Raw genomic sequence first — 18,619 nt, 5'->3', positions numbered from 1 at the left:
TGTCAGCTGGGAACCATGCGAAGATTTCCTAGCGCTCATGGAGGAACATGACGAGCGTGCTTTCCTATGCGCTATCCAAGTTGGTTGCGATAGATGTCGTCTTTTTAAGATATGTCGGGTGGATCTGCACTTCCTTGGAATCTTTGGAGGTGTCGAAAGCTTGCTCTTGCAAGGACCTACCTCCGTCTAGTAGCACATCGTGATTGGTGGTCATCTTAGATGCCTCATATTCAGCTTGCATTCCAGATGACTTGGAAAGTTTATGGAAATCTCTGTCGCACTTATCAGATAGGGCAAAACTTCCCTTAACTGTTATTGGGCCCTTAGGTCCAGGGATCCTCCATAGCAGATATGTATAATGCGGCACTGCCATGAATCTGGCATATGCGGGTCGTCCTAAGAGTGCATGATACTGTGACGGCCAATCTATCACTTCAAACTCAAGCTTTTCCTTCCTGAAATTCTCTTTGGTTCCGAACTGCACAACGAGTGCTATTTTTCCTAAGGGATAAGTTGCTTTCTCGGGTGTGATGGCATGAAAGCGTGTGTTTGTTGGTGCCAGGTTAGCCAATAAGATGTTCATCTTCCTAAACGTATCCGCATAAATGAGATTTATGCTACTTCCTCCATCGATGAATATGTGAGAAACATCGTATCCTTCAATGACTACTGGCAACACCATTGCTGAATGCCCTGGCCGCGGTACTTGTGGTGGATGATCCTCTATGGTAAATCCTATTGGTTGACCCAACCAATTCAGATACTCGATGGTTGGCGGAGGTGCCAACACTACCATGTTTACTTGCCACGAAATCAACTTCTGCGATCTATTCGATGATCTGCCCTTCTGGATCATCGACACCGCTCCCTTTGTAGGGGTGAAATCATCATTAGCATTTCGGGGACCCGCAATCTGTAGCTGATGCTGGTTTGCACTGGTAATTGCGGGTGGTGGTGGAAATGGTACATGCACGTCACTCCTTAGCCCTTGTGTGTATCTTCTCCTGATTGCCTCCGCTTGCGTGCTCTCTGTCGCCCTTCGCAAAGCTTGAAAAGTTCGGCAATCATTCTAGAGGTGAACTGACTGTCTTCTTCCGTCAGAGTCGATGTAGAAGTGCATCTGGCACAGCCCGTTCAGAAGTTTCTTGGGTGACACATTGTATGGCCTTGGAAACCTGGGCCGATTATTTTGTCTGCTAGAACTTGGTGCATCTCTGTGATCACTCTGTTGCTCACTGCTTCTGTGATAGTCATTGCGATGGTTTCCACCATTGTTTCCTCGGAAGCCAGCCAATACTTGGCCGGGACCATCATATTCCGCAAAGTTACAAAAACATCGTATGTGCTGATTGCCGTTTCTATTGCGATCTTCCATGGGTGATCTTTGTCGTTTATTATGAACAATGTCTTCGCCGTCAGCCCACCGATTTGCTATTTCCATGAGCTCTGCTACCGTTCTTGGGTTAGATCTTCCCAGTTCTTTGATGAGGTCCTTCTGCGGATGCTTGCAACGAACGCGTTGATTGCCCTTTGTCACAACCCACTTTTCAAACCTTGCATGTTTACTAGTTTTGAAATTTTTTAGCCAACAAAAACTTTTTATTCATGCTACTTTGAGTGTGCATATGATAGATGTGGCTATGGTAGTACTTAAGATTTTATTTTGTGAGTAGCCTCCCACCTAAAACCCTAAGTAGCAAATTTTTGAGACCGTCTTGAACCATTAGGGTTTCCCTCCTACTTGATATCCCTTTCTGCCAATATTCTTCATCACTTGATCTAAACCCTAGTGGACCCTATCTCTTGTTGCCAAGAATTCCCTGAGTTGAGGAGGAACACTCCCCTCTCTTATTTTGGGTGGGACAACACCTAATGTGGGCATTACCGTTCGGGTAACCAATATTACGATACCTCCTACGGCCCAACCCGGGGCCCATGAATATCATCCACCGACCAAGGTGGGCCATTATGTCGGTTCCAAAGAAAGATTCTTGATGAACAAGGCAAGAAGACGAAGAAACAATGAAATTAAAAGATGCAGAACTCTTTGCAACCTAGTCGAATCCGGACAGAACTCTCAAGACCTGGCCTGCAATATAAGGGCCAGGAGAGGGTCTGCCGAGACACACAATCACCATAGCCAAAACCACCATAAGTCTAGAGCTAGGTCATTAGAAATCTTAGCCTCTCGACGAGATCATAGTCTGAGCCTTCGGCTACCCCATGGTAACCCTTTAATTTCGATAATCAAGATCAGACAAGCAGGAGGTAAGGGTTTTACCTCATCGAGGGCCCCGAACCTGGGTAAATCTCTCTCCCCGTTTGTTTGCTATCCAATGTCTCGTGTCGGCCTGCAGGATTCCATCAACCCTAAGCCCCAAAAGGTGGGCATTTCCGAGGATCACCCTCGTCAATTGGCGCCTTCTGTGGGAAGACCGTCGGCACAAGGCATGTCATCGACTCCGGTTACATCAGCAGCATTCGTGCTGAATTCACCAACACCTTCAAGTCCAAGAAACTCAGTCTGTTGTGGTTCTTTTGAGTTCACTCCGCGCGCTGAAGCAACGTGTCCGGTCTCTTCGGGGTTGTGTAGCAATATGGATGCAACTTTCGGCGGTGTCCACTTCATCATCGATTCCGGAGGATTTCTTTGAATTCCTAATTCAACTGCATCAAGCCTAAAGACTTCGGCTCCAGATACCATTTCCCCACCAATAACCTCAGTGGGCCTGCCTGGGAGCAAAAACGGAAGCAGCCAAAGGATTTTCGGTAGGAGAGAAGAGCAACGAAAGAGGCGAAGGGATCTTCGCTACGAGGAAGAAGAACGAGCCTCGAGTCGCCTTCGCCAATGTGATAAAGGATGTTATAGCACGCAATCAAGCAAGAATCACAGCCGTACACCTTACCTATCAGCCGCGGAGCAACTTGTCGCGCCATGTTATTTGCACCCTTATATCGACCTAAAGAATAACATCGAGAAGGCCACACATTTACTCAAATAAGTCGGAAGTTCCTCGACATTCATAAGCTGTGTGATGAGCTAAGGTTTGATTCGGAAGCAAAAGCTCGTCCGACGGTAGGAAGAGCGGCAGCTTACAATTACTCTCAGCAACAACAATATGTGCCAGAGGAAGATATCTACATACCAACCGAAGTTTACCCTGCATCTCGAGGGCAAGTGAACATGATTCACAAGACTAGCTTTTCGAAGAGAGAGGCCAAGAAGTTTTCACGAGAAATAAAATTCGCAGAAGTGGCTATGGTAGAAGTACCCGATTATATTGATTGGTCGGATCAAAACATCCTGTTCAGCAGAGCAGATCACCCGATAGCCGTTCCAAGGCCCGGTCACGCCGCATTAGTCCTTGAAGCACATATTGGAGGATACAACATGAGCAAGGTGTTCATGGAGGGAGGAAGTGGTCTAAACCTTTTATTTGCAAGTACAATGAAAGCAATGGGATTATCGGTCGATATGCTAAAAGAATCTGATACTGGTTTTCATGGCATCATCCCAACCCTACCCGCGTATCCCCTTGGCAAAATTTCATTGGATGTCGTCTTTGGCACACCTAGCAATTTTAGGAAGGAGAAACTCGAGTTCGAGGTGGTCGATTGGGAATCACAGTACCACGCCATCCTCGGCAGGCTGTTATTTGCCAAGTTCATGGCGGTACCTCATTACGCGTATTTAAAGCTAAAGATGGCCGACAATAATGGGAGATCAATAATTGTTCACGGGAGTTTTTCTCGTTCTGATAACTGTGACAGAGATTTCCAGAAGATCACTTCAAAGTTTGGAGTCAGAGAAGAACTTAATGCACTTGACGTCGTCACCTATCATACATAGCCACCTGCCGAGAATCGGAACACAAAATCCGATGAGTTTGACGTTGCCAAGGAAGCCAAGAAGCATCAAGTGCACCCCTCCGATCCGAAGAAAACGGTCAACACATCAACAGATCTTGTTGTTGCATAGGAAAGAGCGCTCATAAAGTTCCTCCGAGAGCGCTGGGAAATATTTGCATGGGAACCATCCGACATGCCAGGTATTCCCAGGGAAGTCGCTAAGCACACCCTTAATGTTGACCCCAAAGCCAAACCTGTACATCAGACATTACGTCGTTTCTCAGAACCAAAAAGAAAAGCTATTGGCGAAGAAGTTAATCGGCTCCGCAAGGCTGGTTTTATTCGGGAGCTCAAGGAAGCCGAGTGGGTAGCTAATCCAGTCATGGTGCCAAAGAAAGATACGACAGTTCTTCATATGTGTATCGATTACACAAGCCTCAATAAGCATTGCCCAAAGGATCATTTGCTATTGCCTCACATCGAGTAAATAGTCGACTCCACAGCAGGCTGTGATCGCCTCTCCTTTATCGATGCTTACTCAGGATATAATCAGATCAAGCTCAAAAAAGAAGACCAGGAGTTAACTGCATTCATAACTCCGCATGGTGTTTACTGCTACAACGTCATGATCTTCGGATTAAAAAACGCAGGTGCAACATATCGGCGGTGCATACAAGCCTGCCTTGTAGAGCAGATTGGCCGAAATATCGAGGTTTACATCGACGACATCGTCGTCAAAACTAGAAACGCGGCCACTCTCATCGATGATTTGAGAGAAACTTTCGACAATCTCGACAAATACAAAATCAAGCTGAATCCAAAGAAATGCTTCTTCAGGGTACCAGGAGGCCAAGTACTCGGGTACTTTATTTCAGTCAAAGGGATAGAAGCTAACCCTTTGAAAATTAAAACTGTTCTTGACATGGAGCCACCCAAGAGTTTACAACAGGTGCAGCAATTGGCTGGCGATTGGCAGCCCTTAGTAGATTTATTGCAAAACTGGGAGAAAAGGCTTTGCCATTCTACCAGCTGATGAAGAAATCTGAAAAATTTGAGTGGACAACAGAGGCACAGGATGCTTTCGATAGCTTGAAGAAGTTTTTGTCGACCTCTCCAGTCCTCGTGAATCCACAGGACAGGGAGGCAATGTTGCTCTATATATATAGCCGTAACTATTCAAGTTGTCAGCACTATGCTTGTCTTCAAACACGCAGAAGAAGGGAAAGTCCATGGCGTGCAACGTCCTGTTTACTACCTTAGCGAGGTACTTACACCGGCAAAAAAATGATATCCTCATCACCAGAAGTTGGCATATGCCGTATGGAGGACAACACGAAAGTTACGGCATTACTTCGCAGAGCATCCGATCATCGTTGTCACTGAAGCCCCATTAAAGAACATACTTACTAACCCAGAGGCTACATGAAGAGTATCTTAATGGGCTACCGAGTTAGCACCCCACGATATTTCTTATGTTAACCGAACAACAATAAAGTCCCATGTCCTTCCTGATTTCTTGGTTGACTGGATCCAATCGCAAATCTCGGCAGCACCCGATATGTCGGGTTCGTGGACAACGTATTTCAATGGATCTAAGCAAGGCACAGGTGCAGGGGCCGGAGTAGTGCTAATCTCGCCGCAAGGAGACAAAATGAGATATGTTCTAAGGATGAATTTCTCGTTACCAACAAATAATGAAGCAGAATACGAAGCATTACTACACGAGATGCGTATGGCCAAAGCATGTGGAGCTACTCGTCTAGATATTTATGGAGATTCAAATCTAGTGGTTCAGCAGTCGATGAATTTATGCGACGCTATCAGTGACAACATGATTGCTTATCATCAGTTGTATCAATCGATGGAAGCTAAGTTTGAAGGCTGCGAGTTAAAACACATCAGCGGAGCCAGCAACGAGGAAGCCGATGCTTTGGATAATATCGGCTCTACCTGCTCTTCTATTCCAGATGGAGTCTTCTATGAAGTAATTACCCAGAGGTCCATTAAAGTAAAAAACTTCAGCACCTCCAAAAGTATCGGCTACTGACCCGGGGGCTACACTCCAGGAAGCTGCCGAAGATATTACTGATAAATCTAAACAGCAAGTTCTTCTTCTTGAGCCTTTATGGACTGAACCTTTTCTGGCATATTTGATGGGGCAGCGATTGCCAGATGATCCAACGGAAGCTAAGCGCATTGTACACCGATCTAAGGCCTTTTTCATAGTAGATGGTGACCTTTATAAGCAAAGCATCTCTGGCATCTTCCAATGGTGCATCGCCATCAACGATGGAAAGGTTCTGTTGCGAGAAATACAAAAAGGGACTTGTGGTATCATGCAAGCAGTAGAGCACTTGTGGCCAAAGATTTCAGAGCTGGGTTTTATTGGCCAACAGCAGCAGCCGATGCAAGAGACTTAGTTCGAAAGTGCGATCCTTGTCAACGTTTTCCAGCAAAACCACATGCACCTTCCATAGACCTGATGACAATACATTTGGCCTGGACCTTTGCGCAATGGGGACTTGACCAAGTTGGTCCACTGCCAAAATCATCGTCTGGTGGTCATACTCATGTATTGGTGGCAGTTGATAAATTCACCAAGTGGATCGAGGCCATACCAGTCACCAATCAGACAGCCAAGACCGCTGTCAAATTCTTCAAAGGAATAACTTGTCGTTTTGGTGTGCCTCATAGCATCATTACAGATAATGGAACCAACTTCGATTCTAAGGAATTGCATCGGCTTTGCAACAACAATGGTATCAAACTCAAATTTGCTTCGGTTGCACATCCTCAGACCAACGGACAAGTAGAAAGGATCAATGGCCTAATCTGCGATGGCATTAAAAAGCGCCTTACGGGTGCAGCTGGAGCATGGGTCAAAGAATTACCATCAGTACTTTGGAGTTTGCGGACTACACCAAATAGGTCAACACAATATACTTCGTTCTTCCTTGTCTACGGAGCCGAAGCTACTCTACCTACCGACATTCGCTTTGAAGCACCTCGGGTGGCCGCATATACAGAGGCAACCTCTGTTCACGCACTACAAGATGATGTGGATCTTCTTGATGAGGCTCGAGACATTGCCTTAGCAAGAATAGCAATATATCAGCAGGCGATATGGAATTACCACAGTCGAAGAGTTCGTACTCGAAGTTTTAGCGTTGGCGACCTACTACTACAGCTGAAGCAAGAAAGATCCTTGAAACTTGAATCTCCATGGGAAGGACCGTTGATACGTCTCCGACGTATCGATAATTTCTTATGTTCCATGCCACATTATTGATGATATCTACATGTTTTATGCACACTTTATGTCATATTTATGCGTTTTCCGGAACTAACCTATTGACGAGATGCCGAAAGGCGATTCTTTGTTTTCTGCTGTTTTTGGTTTCAGAAATCCTAGTAAGGAAATATTTTCGGAATCGGATGAAATCAACTCCGGAGATCTTATAATTCCAGGAAGCTTCCAGAGCACCGGAGAAAAGTCAGAGGGGAGCCAGGGGGCCCCACCCCACAGGGCGGCGTGGCCCAGGGGGGGGCGCCCCCTATCATCTGGGCACCCCGTGGCCCCTCCGACTCCGCCTCTCGGCCTATTTAATCGTCCCTGACCTAAAAACCTCGGGCAGTTCGACGAAACCAGAGAAAACCATCCAGAGCCGCCGCCATCGCGAAACTCCAATTCGGGGGACAGAAGTCTCTGTTCCGGCACCCTGCCGGGACGGGGAATTGCCCCCGGAGCCATCTCCACCGTCGTCTCCACCGCCATCTTCACCTCCATCGCTGTCTCCATGATGAGGAGGGAGTAATTCACCCCCGAGGCTGAGGGCTCCGCTGTAGCTATGTGGTTAATCTCTCTCCCATGCACTTCAATACAATAATCTCATGAGCTGCCTTACATGATTGAGATTCATATGAGTTTTGTATCACTATTCATCTATGTGCTACTCTAGTGATGTTATTAAAGTAGTCTATTCCTCCTGCACGGTGTAATGTGGACAGTGTGTGCATCGTGTAGTACTTGGCGTATGCTATGATTGTGATCTCTTGTAGATTGTGAAGTTAACTATTACTATGATGGTATTGATGTGATCTATTTGGTTATGTTGATCTATCTTGCACTCTAAGGTTATTTAAATATGAACATTGAATATTGTGGAGCTTGTTAACTCTGGCATTGAGGGTTCGTGTAATCCTACACAATGGTGTTCATCATCCAACAAGAGGGTGTAGAGTAGTTGTAACACCCCAAAATTTCAAAACAAAACAAATGAATTTCCCTAGTTCCAAATTTTGGAACCAACAAAAACTTTTATTAAACTAAGTATGATACATAGTGATCTTGCTTAATCCTTGTGCTATTGCCATGATTGCTTGTTAAAGTAGATTGAAATAATCTTAAACCCTAAACCTCACCCCCTCTTTTCACCATCCTAGTTAAAATAAAATAAAAGGAAATTAAATAAGAAAAAGGTATATGTGCCTATGGCTATATGTATAAATCTTTACCCTAAGCTTTTCTACTTTGCTTAGAGGTTTGGAAAAACCTTCATACACCTTACCTAGTACTTATCAAATCAAATCCAAGTTGAAACAAAAGAAAATAAAAAGAAACTAAAAATGCCATAGAGGCAAATGAGAGCAAAATAGCAAATATGTGAATTTAAGAATCTGGACCCTAATACATGTTGTGAATGGTGGGATCACTCCTATATACCATTTCAACACTCAACACCACCAATTGGGTCAAGCCAAGTCAAATTAAAACTCAAATGCAGCATATGCATAGAGGCATATGTGGCACATAGCCATTTCACCAAACTTTGACCTATGACTTTAAACCTTGACCAAATGATGGGAAACCATCCCTCAACCTAATATAACACTAAATTGACCCTAACCCATGTCCAAGTGAAGCAAGATGAACAATTTACAAGTTTATTGAAATATGACACCTCACCTCTTATGTGTTATGGCCATTTTTGCAAATCTTTGAGCAAGACCATTTGAATTGGTTTAAATGGTCTTAAAATGTTTCTAAACTAATAAGAACCACATTAGAGTCAAGAAAAGTCAAATCAAATGGAGAGAAAGCAAATGGTGAGATAATCCCAATTTCACTCACATACACATAAGACCCATTTTGCAAATCTTCACCAAAGGCCACCATTGCTTGATCTATTGTTTGTAAAACTCTTATATATGATAAACAAACACAATTGCATCAAAGAAACCAAAATCAAATCAAAGCAAAACTCAAAACTATCACACATATGATAATGGTCATATGTCACATTTATAATTTCTTCCCCACTTTGCACCCACCTATCTTTTGTTTCTGCAACCAAACTTGGTCAACCATTGCCATGTCATCCAAGACCAAGTGATGGTGAACAACTTTCATGTTGACCATTAGTACTGATGTTGACCAGGTTGACCAGTAGAGAGGTGACAAGTGGAGACTTTGAAATTATGAGAAGATCATGCCAAATTTGAAACTTTGCAAAACAACTCCAAAATGAACACCACCACCACCAATCTTTCACATTAATTATATAATTGAGCTCCACCAAAAAGAATTGCAAAATTCCACAAAAATCTTCATGCGGCCATTTCATCGAGCACCTTACAGGCATAATTCTGGAATTGTAATACACCCCTTTACCCAGCAGTTTCTAGCCTAAACCCCTTTGAATCTTTGTTGATCATTGCTCCTCTAGGACCCCTGCATCAAGCCATGTCAGTGCTTTGGTGTTTAAAGCTGTGGAAAGCCTCAAACCATGCAATGCCGTACCCATGCCGGCCACACTCACTCCATTCCTCTCTGGCCCTTCCCTCTCTCGAGCACCATGTCAGCAAGCTTCCCTGCACCTCCCTGAGCACGACTGTACCCTCCCTGGATCGAATCAGACACGGCATTGGTCACACAAGGCGAGCCCAGACACGCCCAGAACGTGCCAGGCACGCGGTGAGCGCACCCAGACGACGCCCTGGACGCGCCAGTACACCTCCTCGCCTGGACTCGCTCGACCTCCTCTCCCTCTCTCACTTTGCACGCATGATCACCACCCCTACATCTACCTGCTAGACATGCTCACTAGCCAGCGGAGGACCAGTCGCCGTCGCCATTATCAAATTTCTGCCGCGCCCGTACCGCGAGCACTCGAACGACGCCAGCCTGCCATCGTCCTCCCCTCGCTGCCCCTTCACGCGCATCATCCTCGCCATGACCGCAGCTCCCTAGCGCACCCCCTAGCTTGCCCCTTCGCGCCCTGGAGCGCCCTCGCCGTCGATGACCTCTCACAGCACCCGCCGGTCACCACCTCACCTATAAATAGAGGCAGTCCCAGCACGAGTTCCTCACACCAATCGCCTCACCTCCCTCCTCTGAGCATTCTCGACCACCTCCCCCTTCCCAATTTGGCCGGAGTAGCGCCAATTGCATCGTCGATCACCGCCACAGTAGCTCCTCACCGCCGTTGATCTCGACCACCTCCGCTCCTCCCACGGCTACCAGGCGGTTCCTCGTCGTCGACAACCTCGCCGCGCACCCAGCAGAGCCCCGCGGGAACCTCCGTCACGCCGCCGACCCCCTACCTCCGCCGTGCTCGCGTCTGCTTCTCGCCATCGACGACGACGACGCTCGACCGTCGATCGTCCATCTAATCCAACCGCTCTCAGTAACAGGTACCGATTCGGTGTTTAAGAGTCACTGACACGCAGGCCCCACTTCGTCAGACGGCCCGCGGCGTGGGCAGCGCTAGTTGGGCCAGCCCAGCTCGTCTCCCCTCGTCCTGGCCCATTCTGTTTCCCGCGTGGCCCAATAATTCAAATATGATTTAATCCATTTTGTTCAAATCCAATACTGATGCCCAATTCAAAATTGAATAGCTTTAAATCTACAAATCCAAATCTGGTGATTCAAAATGCTATAGAAAGCTTATGAAATTATCTAGCTAACCTCACTGGATTCAACCCCATATGTTGTGTAGTTTTTGAATAGCAAAAATAACAAAACAGATACTTTTCAGTATTCAAATAAATCTTAAAAATCAACCATTGTGAATTTTGAAGTGAATCCAATTGCAATAATTCACATTTAACAAACCCTAATTTACTATGTAAAAATATGATATATGTTCTGTATATGATCATGGGCTAGAAGCAGAATATTGGCTATGTAGTCAATACTAGCCCATTTAAACTATTTCAAATTTTAGGAATTTAAACCAATGAGGTGTAGCACCTCATTTAAATCATTCTCACAAGTGATATGAAGTAATGTGTTGACCTTTAAATGCTTAGGCTCATACTTGCCCACTTGTAGTTTTTTTAAATCTAAATAGTATTTACATTTGCCATGGTTATTTAAATCACATGAGATGATGAATCTCATTTAAATCCCTTTTCTCAAATACTAAGTGTGAAGTGTTGACCTTGATCAACATGGGATCATCCCTGGTTATTTGAGAATATTGAATCACCTCAATAGTAGTTTTTAAATTAGTTACAACTATGTGATAAATCATATGAGAGGTTTTCCTCTCATTTAAATCTTGTTCTCAAGTAATTCAACATGAGGTAGTGACCATGGTCTATATAATCTCATATTGAGTTATTTGGTGGCATTAAATCACTACCATGTTAGTATTAAATTGCATGAGGTATGTAACCTCATTTAAATCATTTTTCTCAAATGATAAGTATGAAGAGGTTGACTTTGGTCAACCTAGGTCATATATTATTCATAAGAGAAATTAAATCTTAAGAAGAATTCAATGAGAGGAAATTATTTCTCCAAACCAAAGAGAAACCTTAATTTAAATTTTCAATAAGAGGAAATTATTTCTCCTAATACTAAATAAAGAAACCCTAGAATAATTTGTGAATAGATGTTAAGTAGTGATGCTAGATCCTTTGTGTGAGCCATTAAGGCTAATTAAGAATACTTAAGTGTTGTATGGTGATTGTATCCTCGTATTCGTTTATAGACGCTAGTACCGGAGACTATCAAGAGGAAGAGGTCTTCTACCAAGAGGAAGAGCAAGAAAACTTTGATCACATCACCAATCAAGGCAAGCTATTACCAATGCAAGCTAGACTAATGCAAACTATTTTGGTTGCAAGTTTATATTCTTGCCAAGTGCAAAGCTCTACAAGAGCAAGGCACCATTACATTTTACTTTATGAACCTATCCCAAGTTTTTACTTTACAAGCTTTACTTGATTTTATTTATCAAAGTTACTTTTTGAATTATGATTCACTTGGGTGAATTATAGAGTAGTACAAGAGAATCACACTTAGCCTAGCAAGCTCCAAGATACTTAGCACCCCTCATAACTAGTGGCTAGTGCTCAATATTAAAAGTGACTACTCTAGTTGGGAACTTGTGAATTGAAATGACTTTGAAAACCTTGGAATGATGAGTCATTCTATTGAGAGACTTTGAAGGTGAATATGACTGGTGAATGACTTGGTGAATTTTACAAAAAAACTGATGGTTGGGTTCGGATGCGATACCATTCCAATTTTACTAGTACCCCCACAATACCTGAATCTGGGTAAGGCTTAGCTGGAAACTTATGTATTTTAGTATGGGTTCCCTCTAAACAAGCGTCATAGGGGTTATGCCGAGGCTGCCTCCGTACTGGTGAAGTGATGTGAAATGACGTGAAATGAGGTGAATGTCCGGCCCAAGCCCTGTGCAGTTCCCAGGCTGACCGCGTGTCTTCACTGGGAGGCCAAGCTCATGGGGAGAGGTGCCTATACTAGAGTATGTAAATGAAAGGTTAGGATTGGTAGTTCGCGTACTGCGTACGATAAATCAGGGCCAGTTACCCCTGACGAACTATTGCAATTGTTGTGGCACAAGTGTACAACCCCTGCAGAGTTAAACCTATTCGAATAGCCGCGTCCGCGGTTATGGACAGTTGGAAAGGCCATACTGTTCCGTCATCAGAATTTTTCTAAAAATATGAATGGTGACTTGTGATTTGAATTGAAAGGTGACTTTGACTTTGAATCACAACTGAGTTGTGGGAATGACACTATCCCACTTGAGTTAGTTAAATGAAGAGGTTTTGATTATTAAAGAGTTTATGAAATAAAATTGGCTTTATGCAAATGAAACTAGAGCTTAGAACCCCCGTACTATAGTTGATAGTATTTACCTTAGTATTAGTTTGCGAGTACTTTAAAGTACTCATGGCTGTGTCCCTGGCTATTCAAATGGCCAGACTATGAAGACGAGTACCAGAACCCGGAAGAAGGACAGCAGGACGTCTACGACAACTAGGATCACTCCTGACGTCAACAGTTGCCTGTGGAATAGATGGACTACTACTACGCTACTTTCGCTTCCGCTATGTGTTATGTAATGAATAAATAGAACTTCTATTGTTGTAATGAGAATGGATCATGTGATCCTTTATTTGTAAGACGATTATGGTATGTAATGAATGATGTGTTGTGATATCAATCTATTATGTCTCGCAAAAACAATATTCCTGGGATTGCGATGAATGACATAATAGGCATCTGGACTTAAAAATCCGGGTGTTGACAAGTTGGTATCAGAGCCATTGTTGACCTTAGGAGACCCTAGTTAGAATGGACGTCTGAAAACTTTAGTTTCAAAACAAATGAAGTGACTATTTATGAAAACCTATTCTCACTCTTATCCTTGAAATCTCCTTCAAAATAAGAAAGTTATGCTCTATTTTTCTTATACTACTATGTAAAATTTTGACACACTGTAATATCCCAGGTAATGGGGTTACAAAAATAGAGGAAACAGATGTGTGCATTGCATTCATGCATAGAAAATCTGGGGAATTTTCGCGCTTTAAAGTAAAACAGTCACAGAATGGCGAAGTTTCACTTGACCTTGGTGGAATTGAAGTAGCTCATCAAGTCAAGCGCTATAAACCTCAATGTGACTTTGTTAAAACATTGTTTTGGGTAGAGATGATTTGATCTAAGGGGTTAGATCAAATGGAATTAAAATCAACACAACAACACTTGAATCAATGATCAATTGTTTGATCTCATAACAGATCATAATAAGGTAATCCTTGTCATAACATATGAACACCAATTCAATTGCAAACCAAGTAACAATAAAATGGAGAAACCATTCTTCACTTATCTTTTCCATGTCTTAAACTAATCCATGATCCTACCATGAACCTCATGGTATTCATTTTACTTCATTCTTGGAAACATGACAAGGAGATCAACTCTAGAAATATATATTCTTCTCTATTCCAAATAGTTAAGTATCAAACCTAGAGAGGTGAGAGTCCTATTTCATTTAAGGAAGCAAAGACAAACCTAGAGGCAAACCTTGGATATAAATATCCATATGATCACAACATAATCCTCAAGAGGAACTCTAGGATATTATTGAAGTCTTTCTCAAATGAGAGAGAGCATTCATATTAATCCTAGCTTTACCTAATTAAGAATCAAGGACAATTCTTGAACTAAAGTATTAGGACCTAAACCATTTCACTTTGAAATGATGGGATAACCTAATATCAAATGGAACAAGACTATATCCATGAATTGGTAAAAGAAAGTAGAGACTAACTCAACTAAGTCATCTAGGTAAAGACTTAACCTTTCATACATAATGAGATCTTGTGAGTACACCATAAAACCTAGAATAACTAAACCTATATGAAAGCTCAAGTTTTGGTATTATACTCAAGATAGATGAGGCAACACCTGAATTGAAGGGAGAGAACTATTCTTTAACCAGATGATCATATCATCATTGTTAAGTAGAACTATAAGTTATTATCTCAGGCATTCTCCTGGGATAGAAATTATTGAGGTAACCCTATCCATACAATATAGTAAAAGAAAGAAACTATATTTAGTTGATCAATACAATGCTTGATCATGGAAGTAAGAAACCTATTTAATGAGAGATACCTTATTAGGAAGCCAAACCTTGATCATTATAAATTAAGTGATGATCATAAACCCTAAGAACTTGAGGTAGAGATATTAAGAACAAGTTGATCATGCCTAATCAATGATCATGCTCTTGAGATATGTGAGGATAAGTTAAACCCTACTAGAATAAGTAGATCTCATTCCCACAGGAAACTATAGGGAGATCACTAGTAAGCAACCCTAGACTTATATCCCAACCTTTACTTGTGATGAATCACTTGGTGATCATAAGTAGAATCCTACCATATCTATATTGCATAAATTAAAGAACCTAAAGAAAACCTTTAGAGACAAACTTTAAACTTTATATGGTGAGAAACCACCCATCCATATGACCAAAGTTAACTATAAAAAGAACTACAATCAACATAGTTACTTTAATGATAAGTTGGGGATAATAATAGAAGTTAATTGGTTGAAGATAAAACCAATTCTCAAAGTCTTAGTAATTAGGGAAGCACATGAAATATTAAGCAAGTACCCACCTTATCATGGTTAGGGGAGATTAACCCTAACACATGCAATATGGTGTCATCTCATCTCACAACCTAGAATTAAACCTCAACCCTAGTTTATGTATCACTATGATGATCCTAATATAAACCCAGGCCATAATTGAGATTCAAACCAATTGCCATTAGGTAAACATAATTAGAACCCCATAATTGCACCCTAGTTAAAACTTATACTCAATTATGGAGCATAAGATAAACCTAGTTTAAACCCTGTAGTTAAACCATGTGTGGTGATCAACCACTTACCTTTGTAACCAAGACCAAGCCATTATGGGGACAACATCTACTTTAAACATCTTCAAAGATAATAAGAGTGCAAGCCTTGAGAAATTATCCTTAGGTCCCAAAGTGAAGGAAACTTGAGTTGTCACTATTAAAATATTTATTTGAAAACTTATCCATATTCAAAACATAAATGAACAACCATCTGGTCAGGAACATTGCCAGGACCTGATGGTATTCCTACTATGAATAATCCATCAAGTTCAATTGATTCAAATAGAATTTTATTCCAAATGAAAAAGGAGTTTAAAAGAACACCTATCTCCATGCCTATTTGATATTTATGCAATAGAATCAAATATACAATATTTGTTTCAAATATAAAAGTGATGTAGAGATCATTGCACTACATCTTAATGGAATTAATATAATAAGAAACCTGCAAGTAAAACAGAATTCAAATTAATCTCAAAACAGAAAATAGAAAATAATACAAAACAGAAAATAAAAAAAAAATAGAAAAGAGAAAAGGAGAGGAAGCTTACCAGACTTACCTGCCGCCGCAGCCCACCAGAAGCCCAAACTTCTCAGCCCAGCACGGCCCAGACCAGCCCACCGTACCCCTTCGTTAAAATTAACGAGGAGGAGTTCATCCTCATCCTCTCCGTGAGCTGGAGAGCAGCACGACGCCGTGATCGTCTTCGCCCTCGCGTTGGCAGGCTCCCCTTGCTCGCTGAAGTGACGAGGCACCCGCACAACCGCCGTATAAATACCCCTGGACGAAATCTAGCCTCTCTTCTTCTTCCTCGGTTCAATTCTTCCCATACCGAAACCCTGCCGCACCACTTCACCATTAACGCCGGCGAAGGAAGCTTCCCCGAGCCTCGGCATGGTTACCATCGTCACCAGCACCCTCTTCTTGCTCAACCCACGCAACGAATCGAGCCATAACCTTCTGCAGCATCCTCACCGAGCTCGCCCCTTCCGACGGCCGGAGCTCGCAATTCCGGCGATGTCGACCTCCTCTCGCCTCACCACCAAGCTCATAGTGCTCCTGGTGAGTCACTGAACCTCTCTGCATCCGTAGTTTGCTCGATTCATCGCCGTAGTGTTGCCGCCTCATCTAGCCCGTACCGCCGCCGTCGCACCTCACCGCCGACCGAGTTCCGGTGACCAGTAAATGGCGGCGCCACCACCAAACTGTTCCTCTCGGTGCACTGAGTCTAGTGGTGCAAGTATATCATCCGCGCGAGCCCGGGATCGACGGCGATCGTCGGATTCCGCCGGTCACTGTGAGCCTCTGGACATGAAATCAAATTTTGACTTGGTCCTCGCCGCGTGGCAGCTGACGTGGACCATAGGCCCACCTGTCAGTGACCATGTGTAGCAGTAACCCGGGTGCATTTAGCAGTTTTATTTAAATTTCAATTCAATAAATTGCTGCAACTTCAGAGGATTATAGAAAATTCAATTTAAGTCCGAAAAATATAAATGAAATATCAAAATTCTTATAAAGATAAGATCTACCCAATAAAAATATAAAATGAAATTTTTATTTTTAATAAAAATTTAATTGTTTAATACTGGTTATTTAAGCCTTTCCTTTCAATTCTAAATTCAAGTAAAATTCAATAATTAATAAAATTTCCAAAAGTAAATAAAAAACAGTAAATAAATAAGGAAAACATTAAAATTAATTTTCCTTTTCTATTAACTTATTAAATCCTTATTAAGAGGATTTAAAACCCTAAATAATAATTACCTTAATTATAAATTGTTTAAAAATAATAAAATACCAAATTCCATATTATTTTATTTTCCAAGTTATTAATAACTTCAACTTTAACATGAAGTTATTAAACATAGAATTAAATGATAAATAGCAAACCCTAAATTCCACATGGAATGATAATACAACCATATCATTTCATGTGAAACCCTAAACCCTAAATTCATTTAGAACCCTAGCTCCACTTATTCATATGAACTCTAATTTGTTTCTAACCTAAACTCTAGGTTAAGATGAGTGATCATGATATTTTCCTTTTGATCCATAGAACCATAATTGGCAATTAAATACTTTCCATGTCCACATAAAATGTAGGAGCCCTATTATCCCTAATTCAGTATTCCATGTATGCACACCTATCCTATCTAGATGATCAAATAGGACCAACCCTAGTCCTTATTTCCAAGAATCTTATCCTTACTTATCCTTAATTAGCATCACACCATTGTGATGAACTCCAATAGCACCTATGCCCAATAATTATCACTACATAACCATAGTCCACTAAACCCTACAAGTACTTCATAATTATAAACCATCCTATTTAGGATTCAATAATTCTTTACTTAGGAAATGAAATAGCAAACCTAAACAACCTCAACCTAATTGATATACTTCTTATTACTTAAGAAGTATGTTCTTCAAAAGTTATTCTTTTGAAGTAAACAAAGAATCATCTTCAACCCTGCTTATAAGGACCTATAAACCCTAGCCAACCATCACCAACAAGGTATGCCACCTTGATAGCAACTATTGGTAATTAAGATGTTTAGGCTTAATTCAACAATACAAGACTAGTAGCTGATGAATCCAACTAGGTTGTGATCCATCTAATACTTACTCCAGAAATTAACTGAAACCATAGTCAACCATAGAACCCCCTCAATCTAATTATCATACTTGTTCTTTATCAAAGAACATGTTCTTCAAAAGTTATTCTTTTAAAGTATATGATAATTAATCATTAACCATGCCATATAATACTAAAACTAAAACTGACCATTGTTCTTCACTGGTTAACATTATGCCAATTGTCATTCTTTGTGTGCTCAATTGATTACTAAGCCTTGTTACCTACCTGTTTATAATACCAAGTAATCACACCTGAATAAGAACCTTGTATGTGAATCACTCTAAAAGTGCAACACACCCTAAACCAATCATTACCACTCACTAATCCTAAATCATCGGGGTTAGGTCACGCTTAGAGCGATTGCATCTCATTCTTATGCATTATTGCATCCTTGCCAATCTTTTAAACATCGTCCTTACCGG

This window comes from Lolium perenne, chromosome 2, assembly GCF_019359855.2.
Source record: "Lolium perenne isolate Kyuss_39 chromosome 2, Kyuss_2.0, whole genome shotgun sequence".
Taxonomy (NCBI): domain Eukaryota; kingdom Viridiplantae; phylum Streptophyta; class Magnoliopsida; order Poales; family Poaceae; genus Lolium; species Lolium perenne.
This window is presented reverse-complemented; position numbering follows the sequence as displayed.